The sequence below is a fragment of the Lucilia sericata genome, unplaced genomic scaffold (assembly GCF_015586225.1).
Source record: "Lucilia sericata isolate MDLA Ls3-8-SP2 unplaced genomic scaffold, ASM1558622v1 Contig001125F_arrow, whole genome shotgun sequence".
Lineage (NCBI taxonomy): Eukaryota > Metazoa > Arthropoda > Insecta > Diptera > Calliphoridae > Lucilia > Lucilia sericata.
In genome coordinates, this window is record NW_023995096.1 from 122,037 (window position 1) to 131,619 (window position 9,583).

Sequence of the window (9,583 nt, forward strand, 5' to 3'; positions counted from 1 at the left end):
CAATTATCTGAGCCATTAAGAATAAAACTTAATGCGCTTTCTGTTTAAGCCTAAATAGTGAAAACATTTAACGTTATCTTTTGGCAAAAAATTATATTACACATACATATAAAGCTTAATGTCACAACTAATTTGTCTTCAAAAAAAATTTCATACAAAATGCATTAGAAAACAGAAATGTCATAAAATAAATGAAACTTTTTAAATATAATTAGAAATTAAATATTAAAAAGGACATTTTTCATAAGAGGACACAATCAAATTGTTTAATATAACTTATATAAAAATTATTTTAGATTTTATTTGGCAAAAAATGATGAGGAATTTAATAAAATTTTAACTTGTTTTTATAAATTTGTTAAAGGAAATGAAAGCCCACTACTTCCTTTTAGTTTCATTAACCATTATTTTCCCCTCCTTAATAAATTAGAAATATTGTACATAGAAGAAGCCTTTTTCTTTTCTTTGCTTTTAATAATTAATATTATTTGAGAAATAAAAAACTTAAAAACTCGCGCAGAAATATTTTTCTTTTTAACAAAATGGTTACTTTTTCCTAATTTTAAAAAGCTTCTTATTTCAAAGGTTGTTTAGGTCCGTTTATCATAAGCACCCCTTCAACTAGAGTTGTCGTAATAGTAGCAACAGCAGCCCAAGTATCCATTCACCACCACCACCCCATTTATTGTTAAATGAAAAATGCACGAAAAGAAATCGTTAATGGCCACGCACATATAACGCGTTTTAAGATATTTTCACTATTATTTTTATTATTTTAAATAACAACAAGTGAAGACGAATGAATACGACTTTAAAATCTACTACAAAGCTTGGTCAATAGTCTGGAATAAAAACTCGTCTGGTATGAACTAGATACTGGCTGGACTATAGTCTGGTCTATAGTCTGGACTATAGACTCGTCTAAAGTCTGGACTAGAGTCTAGTCTAAAGTCTGGACTATAATCTAGTATATAGTCTGGACTATAGTCTGGTCTATAGTCTCGACTATAGTCTAGTCTACAGTCTGGACAATAGTATAGTCTATAGTCTGGACTATAGAGTAGTATATAGTCTGGACTATAGTCTTGTATATAGTATGGACTATAGTCTAGTATATAGTATGGACTATAGTCTAGTTCACAGTCTGGACAATAGTATAGTCTATAGTCTGGACTATAGTGTGGACTATAGTCTAGTATATAGAATAGTCTATAGACTGCACTATAGTCTAGTCTAGTCTATAGTCTGGACTATAGTCATGTCTAGTCTATAATCGGTACTATAGTTTAGTCCATAGTCCGGACTATAGTCTAGTCTATAGTCTGGGTTATAGTCTAGTCTAATGTCTGGACTGTGCTCTAGTCTATAGTCCCGTCTATAGTTTGGACTACAGTCTAGTTTTTAGTCTAAACTAAAGCCTATAGTGTTTACTATAGCCTAGTCTATAGTCTACACTATAGGCTAGCGTATAGTCTGAACTATAGGCTAATCTATAATCTGAACTATAGTCTATAGTCTAGCCTATAGTCTAGTATATAGTCTAGTCTATAGACTAGTCTAGTCTAGTCTATAGTCTAGTCTATAGTCTAGTCTATAGTCTAGTCTATAGTCTAGTCTAGTCTATAGTCTAGTCTATAGTCTAGTCTATAGTCTAGTCTATAGTCTAGTCTATAGTCTAGTCTATAGTCTAGTCTATAGTCTAGTCTATAGTCTAGTCTATAGTCTAGTCTATAGTCTAGTCTATAGTCTAGTCTATAGTCTAGTCTATAGTCTAGTCTATAGTCTAGTCTATAGTCTAGTCTATAGTCTAGTCTATAGTCTAGTCTATAGTCTAGTCTATAGTCTAGTCTATAGTCTAGTCTATAGTCTAGTCTATAGTCTAGTCTATAGTCTAGTCTATAGTCTAGTCTATAGTCTAGTCTATAGTCTAGTCTATAGTCTAGTCTATAGTCTAGTCTATAGTCTAGTCTATAGTCTAGTCTATAGTCTAGTCTATAGTCTAGTCTATAGTCTAGTCTATAGTCTAGTCTATAGTCTAGTCTATAGTCTAGTCTATAGTCTAGTCTCGTCTTATAGTCTAGTCTATAGTCTAGTCTATTAGTCTAGTCTATAGTCTAGTCTATAGTCTAGTCTATAGTCTAGTCTATAGTCTAGTCTATAGTCTAGCTAGTCTAGTCCATAGTCTGGACTATTGTGTAGTCAATAGTCTAGACTATAGTGTTTGTCTACAGTCTGGACTATAGTGTAGTCTATAGTCTGGACTATAGTGTAGTCTATAGTCTGGACTATAGTGAAGTCTATAGTCTGGACTATAGTGTAGTCTATAGTCTGGACTATAGTGTAGTCTATAGTCTGGACTATAGTGTAGTGTATAGTCTGGACTATAGTGTAGTCTATAGTCTTGACTATAGTGTAGTCTACAGTCTGGACTATAATGTAGTCTATAGTCTGGACTATAGTGTAGTCTATAGTCTAGTCTAGAATATAGTCTATACCTGGACTATAGTCTAGTCTATTTCCAGGACTATAGTCTAGTTTATAGCCAAGACTATAGTCTAGTCTATAGTCTGGACTGTAGTTTAGTCTATAGTCTGGACTAGAGTCTAGTCTATAGTCTGGACGATGGTCTAGTCTATAGTCTGGAATAGAGTCTAGTCTATAGTCTGGACTATAGTATAGTCTATAGTCTGGACTATAGTATTGTCTATAGACTGCACTATAGTCTAGTCTATAGTCTGGACTATAATCTAGTCTATAGTCTAGTCTATAGTCTAGTCTATAGTCTAGTCTAGAGTCTAGTCTATAGTCTAGTCTATAGTCTAGTCTATTGTCTAGTCTATAGTCTAGTCTATAGTCTAGTCTATAATCTAGTCTATAATCTAGTCTATAGTCTAGTCTATAGTCTAGTCTATAGTCTAGTCTATAGTCTAGTCTATAGTCTAGTCTATAGTCTAGTCTATAGTCTAGTCTATAGTCTAGTCTATAGTCTAGTCTGCAGTCTAGTTCACAATCTAGTCTAGTTTAGTCTAGAGTCTGAACTATAGTCTGAACCATTGTCTGAACTATAACCTAGTCTTTAGTCAGGACTACAGTCTAGTCTATAATCTGGACTATATCATATTCTAAACAAGTCATATGTCTTATTTAGATACTACCATCAGTTTTCCACAAAAAATTGTAGCGTTCTTAAATATTTCCTAAGCACGATAATAGTCTTTGGTCGTTTCGAAGGCGGCTTTTGTTAAGACAACAACGACAACATGAACACAACAATTACAACAAAATGTAAAGAAGCTCTTTGCTTAAAATTATTTTAATGGCCACTTCGTTGCCTTTCATTTTACGGCAACCAAAGTACACTGAATCCGTTTCTTTTCTTCATTTTTAGTTTTATATTATTTTTTTCAAAAGGACTCTTTGTTAATTTTAAAATTCGTGAATTACGCACAATTTTTAAATGGATACTTTTTCCACTTTAGCCATTCATTGTGATGTAGTTGTTGTTGCCGTTGTTTAAATTTGAATGCTACGTTTCGTTTAACACGGTTTCATTTTACATCTTCTTAGAAAATGAAGAAAGAAGCCCTTCAAAAGGGGGTCGGTCGCGTATTTTCTAAATGAAAAAAGGGCTTCTAATTCAGGTGTTTTAGTGGAGCTTTTCTTTTTGCAGTTGTTGTTGTAGGTGGTAGTAACAGCAACAACAACAACAATAATGAGTGAAAAATCCTTAAAAAGTATTCATTAAAAATTTTGTTTTGTAAATTTATATGAACAAGTGCTAGCGTCTAATGACTGGGGTGGGAGTGGAATTAATGTCCATTCAAGGCTTTTCTTATTTTTTTGGGGATTTTTTTTTATTGCTTCTTTTGTATGAGTACTTTCTATTTTATACTTTTCATTTTTTACTTAACGCCTTTAAGTGTGTATGTTGTTGCTGTTTTTTTAATATATTTTATTTATTTCGTCCAAGAAAAATGACTATGCCTTAATGAATTTTCGCGTTTGAGTAATATGAGCTAAGGGACAATGGGACAAATTGCCTTGGTAGTGGGAAGAAAATGAAAAACAGTTTATAGTCAAGTATATAGTCTAGTCTATAGTCTAGTTTATAGTCTAGTCTATAGTCTAGTCTATAGTTTAGTCCATAGTCTAGTCTATAGTCTAGGCTATAGTCTAGTCTATAGTCTAGTTATAGTCTAGTCTATAGTCTAGTCTATAGTCTAGTCATAGTCTAGTCTATAGTCTAGTCTATAGTCTAGTCTATAGTCTAGTCTATAGTCTAGTCTATAGTCTAGTCTATAGGTCTAGTCTATAGTCTAGTCTATAGTCTAGTCTATAGTCTAGTCTATAGTCTAGTCTATAGTCTAGTCTATAGTCAGTCTATAGTCTAGTCTATAGTCTAGTCTATAGTCTAGTCTATAGTCTAGTCTATCGTCTAGTCTATAGTCTAGTCTATAGTCTAGTCTATAGTCTAGTCTATAGTCTAGTCTATAGTCTAGTCTATAGTCTAGTCTATAGTCTAGTCTATAGTCTAGTCTATAGTCTAGTCTATAGTCTAGTCTATCTAGTCTATAGTCTAGTCTATAGTCTAGTCTAGTCTAGTCTATAGTCTAGTCTATAGTCTAGTCTATAGTCTAGTCTATAGTCTAGTCTATAGTCTAGTCTATAGTCTAGTCTATAGTCTAGTCTATAGTCTAGTCTATAGTCTAGTCTATAGTCTAGTCTATAGTCTAGTCTATAGTCTAGTCTATAGTCTAGTCTATAGTCTAGTCTATAGTCTAGTCTATAGTCTAGTCTATAGTCTAGTCTATAGTCTAGTCTATAGTCTAGTCTATAGTCTAGTCTATAGTCTAGTCTATAGTCTAGTCTATAGTCTAGTCTATAGTCTAGTCTATAGTCTAGTCTATAGTCTAGTCTATAGTCTAGTCTATAGTCTAGTCTATAGTCTAGTCTATAGTCTAGTCTATAGTCTAGTCTATAGTCTAGTCTATAGTCTAGTCTATAGTCTATAGTCTAGTCTATAGTCTAGTCTATAGTCTAGTCTATAGTCTAGTCTATAGTCTAGTCTATAGTCTAGTCTATAGTTCTAGTCTATAGTCTAGTCTATAGTCTAGTATATAGTCTAGTCTATAGTCTAGTCTATAGTCTAGTCTATAGACTAGTCTATAGTCTAGTCTATAGTCTAGTCTATAGTCTAGTCTATAGTCTAGTATATAGTCTAGACTATAGTCAGTCTATAGTCTGTCTATAGTCTAGTATATAGTCTAGTCTATAGTCTAGTCTATCGTCTAGGTCTATAGTCTAGCTATAGTCTAGTCTATAGTCTAGTCTATAGGTCTAGTCTATAGTCTAGTCTATAGTCTAGTCTATAGTCTAGTCTATAGTCTAGTCTATAGTCTAGTCTATAGTCTAGTCTATAGTCTAGTCTATAGTATAGTCTATAGTCTAGTCTATAGTCTAGTCTATAGTCTAGTCTATAGTCTAGTCTATAGTCTAGTCTATAGTCTAGTCTATATTCTAGTCTATAGTCTAGTCTATAGTCTAGTCTATAGTCTAGTTTATAGTCTAGTCTATAGTCTGTCTATAGTCTAGTCTATAGTCTAGTCTATAGTCTAGTCTATAGTTCTATAGTCTAGTCTATAGTCTAGTCTAGTCTAGTACAGTCTAGTCTATAGTCTAGTGTATAGTCTAGTCTATAGTCTAGTCTATAGTCTAGTCTATAGTCTCCACAGGTGTTCGCAAATATTCTTAACAATTGCCTCCAATTAGGGAAATTTCCTACTATTTGGAAAAAACAAAAGCTGGTCCTAATGCCAAAACCAAACGAAACACTCGGAGAGCCATCATCTTATAGACCAATTTGTTTGTTGGATACTATGGGCAAAGTTCTGGAACGGGTTATCTATAACAGACTACTTCCAGCAGTTGAAGGAGCAAGTGGACTCTCAGAAAGACAGTATGGCTTCCGAAAAGCTCGCTCAACAATAGATGCCATTAATACCGTAAAACCCCTGGCGGAAACAGCTATATATGGAAAGGGTATGCATAAAAAATACTGTGCGATCATTGCCCTAGACATAAAGAATGCATTCAACAGTGCCGGATGGAATCACATTATGGAATCACTCAGAAATCTTGATGTTCCAGCTTACCTGACCAATATAATCGGTGACTACTTCAGAAACAGAACTCTCTGCTACGAAACTGATATTGGAGTACAACACTACAAAACTTCATCAGGAGTTCCACAAGGATCGGTTTTAGGCCCTCTCCTGTGGAATATAATGTATAACAAGGTGCTAGAGCTAAACATACCTGAAGAATCGAGTATCATTGGATTTGCTGACGATATCGCGATAGTAGTAAGGGCACGCTTCTTGGATGAAGTTGAAATGTATTCAAATGAAACAATACGGATCATAAAAACGTGGCTTAAGAAAACAGGTTTGGAACTTGCAGACCACAAAACTGAAGCAGTACTTATAAGCAACCGAAGGAAAAAGGAGACTATAGAAATTAAAGTGGGTGCAGCAAATATTAAATCAGTAACTGCTATAAAATACCTGGGTGTTATGATTGATGAAAGGCTTAACTTTAAGACTCATATGGAATATATATGTGAAAAAGCATCAGCCGTTAACAATGCCGATTATGCCAAATGTTGGAGGCCCGAAGCAAAGCCGAAGGATATTACTATCCAGAGTAACGATGTCTATCTTATTATATGGGGCACCTATATGGGTGAAGTCAATTAGGAGTATATCGAGGAAAAATGTAATGTCCCTATTTCGACAGAGCTGCCTTAGGGTATGTAGCGGTTATAGAACCATATCCCTTGAGGCAATATACACAGACTGCACGTGGCGAAAGAAAGAAATGTTGGGGAGAATATACGCTACAGGAAGACCTTAGAACGCAACGAAACAATGCAAAAATGGCAAAGTAGATGGGAAAACACCCAAAAAGGACGTTGGACTTACAGCCTCATTCCGCAAATTTAAAAATGGGTAGAACGCAAACATGGAGACGTAAACAACAACCTCACACAATTTCTGACAGGACATGGAGGTTATAGATGATACCTGCATAAATTTGGACGTGATGATTCACCTCATTGTCCCACCTGCTCGGAGTTAGAAGATGCACAGCATGTAGTCTTTAGATGCCGCAGATTTGCAGAAAAAAGGCTGGCAGTAGAGCGTGCTATAGGCCATGATATTAAGCCCGAAAATATAATAGATGTAATGTTAACTTCAGAAGAGAAGTGGCAATTAATCTCAAACTACGTTAGTAAAATTCACATGTTGCTTCAAAGGGAGGAAAAGAATCGCAAAGAACAAAGAGTAAATAGAGAAAATCTGGAGATAGCTTAGTTGCTTTCCATCCCCGCGACGTAATACCTAAAGGTAGTTCCGCGGGGTTTGCTGTTGACGATGGGAAGGCGGTTTAGTGAGTACGTGGCGCAAAACATAGCTGAATCTCACATAATGGATTATAATTCATATCTATGAAGATTCCGCACCCCATTAAAGCAAAAAAAAAAGTCTAGTCTATAGTCTAGTCTATAGTCTAGTCTATAGTCTAGTCTATAGTCTATAGTCTAGTCTATAGTCTAGTCTATAGTCTAGTCTATAGTCTAGTCTATAGTCTAGTCTATAGTCTAGTATATAGTCTAGTCTATAGTCTAGTCTATAGTCTAGTCTATAGTCTAGTCTATAGTCTAGTCTATAGTCTAGTCTATAGTCTAGTCTATAGTCTAGTCTATAGTCTAGTCTATAGTCTAGTCTATAGTCTAGTCTATAGTCTAGTCTATAGTCTAGTCTATAGTCTAGTCTATAGTCTAGTCTATAGTCTAGGTCTATAGTCTAGTCTATAGTCTAGTCTATAGTCTAGTCTATAGTCTAGTCTATAGTCTAGTCTATAGTCTAGTCTATAGTCTAGTCTATAGTCTAGTCTATAGTCTAGTCTATAGTCTAGTCTATAGTCTAGTCTATAGTCTAGTCTATAGTCCTAGTCTATAGTCTAGTCTATAGTCTAGTCTATAGTCTAGTCTATAGTCTAGTCTATAGTCTAGTCTATAGTCTTAGTCTATAGTCTAGTCTATAGTCTAGTCTATAGTCTAGTCTATAGTCTAGTCTATAGTCTCGTCTATAGTCTAGTCTATAGTCTAGCTATAGTCTAGTCTATAGTCTAGTCTATAGTCTAGTCTATAGTCTAGTGCTATAGTTCTAGTCTATAGTCTAGGTCTCTAGTTAGTCTATAGTCTAGGTCTATAGTTAGTCTATAGTCTAGTCTATAGTCTAGTCTATAGTCTAGTCTATAGTCTATGTCTATAGTCTAGTCTATAGTTAGTCTAGTCTATAGTCTAGTCTATAGTCTAGTCTATAGTCTAGTCTATAGTCTAGTCTATAGTCTAGTCTATAGTCTAGTCTATAGGTCTAGTCTATAGTCTAGTCTATAGTCTAGTCTATAGTCTAGTCTATAGTCTAGTCTATAGTCTAGTCTATAGTCTAGTCTATAGTCTAGTCTATAGTCTAGTCTATAGTCTAGTCTATAGTCTAGTCTATAGTCTAGTCTATAGTCTAGTCTATAGTCTAGTCTATAGTCTAGTCTATAGTCTAGTCTATAGTCTAGTCTATAGTCTAGTCTAGTCTAGTCTATAGTCTAGTCTATAGTCTAGTCTATAGTCTAGTCTATAGTCTAGTCTATAGTCTAGTCTATAGTCTAGTCTATAGTCTAGTCTATAGTCTAGTCTATAGTCTAGTCTATAGTCTAGTCTATAGTCTAGTCTATAGTCTAGTCTATAGTCTAGTATATAGTCTAGTCTGTAGTCTAGTCTATAGTCTAGTCTATAGTCTAGTCTATAGTCTAGTCTATAGTCTAGTCTATAGTCTAGTCTATAGTCTAGTCTATAGTCTAGTCTATAGTCTAGTCTATAGTCTAGTCTATAGTCTAGTCTATAGTCTAGTCTATAGTCTAGTCTATAGTCTAGTCTATAGTCTAGTATATAGTCTAGTCTATAGTCTAGTCTATAGACTAGTCTATAGTCTAGTCTATAGTCTAGTCTATAGTCTAGTATATAGTCTAGACTATAGTCTAGTCTATAGTCTTGTCTATAGTCTAGTATATAGTCTAGTCTATAGTCTAGTCTATAGTCTAGTCTATAGTCTAGTCTATAGTCTAGTCTATAGTCTAGTATATAGTCTAGTCTATAGTCTAGTCTATAGTCTAGTCTATAGTCTAGTATATAGTCTAGTCTATAGTCTAGTCTATAGTCTAGTCTATAGTCTAGGGTATAGTCTAGTCTATAGTCTAGTCTATAGTCTAGGGTATAGTCTAGGGTATAGTCTAGTCTATAGTCCAATCTATAGTCTAGTCTATAGTCTAGTCTAGTCTATAGTCTAGTCTATAGTATAGTCTATAGTCAAGTCCATTGAGTAGTCTATAGTCTACTCTATAGTCTAGTCTACAGTCTAGTCTATTCTATAGTCTAGTCTATAGTCTAGTCTATAGTCTAGTCTATAGTCTAGTCTATAGTCTAGTCTATAGTCTAGTCTATAGTCTAGTCTATAGTCTAGTCTAT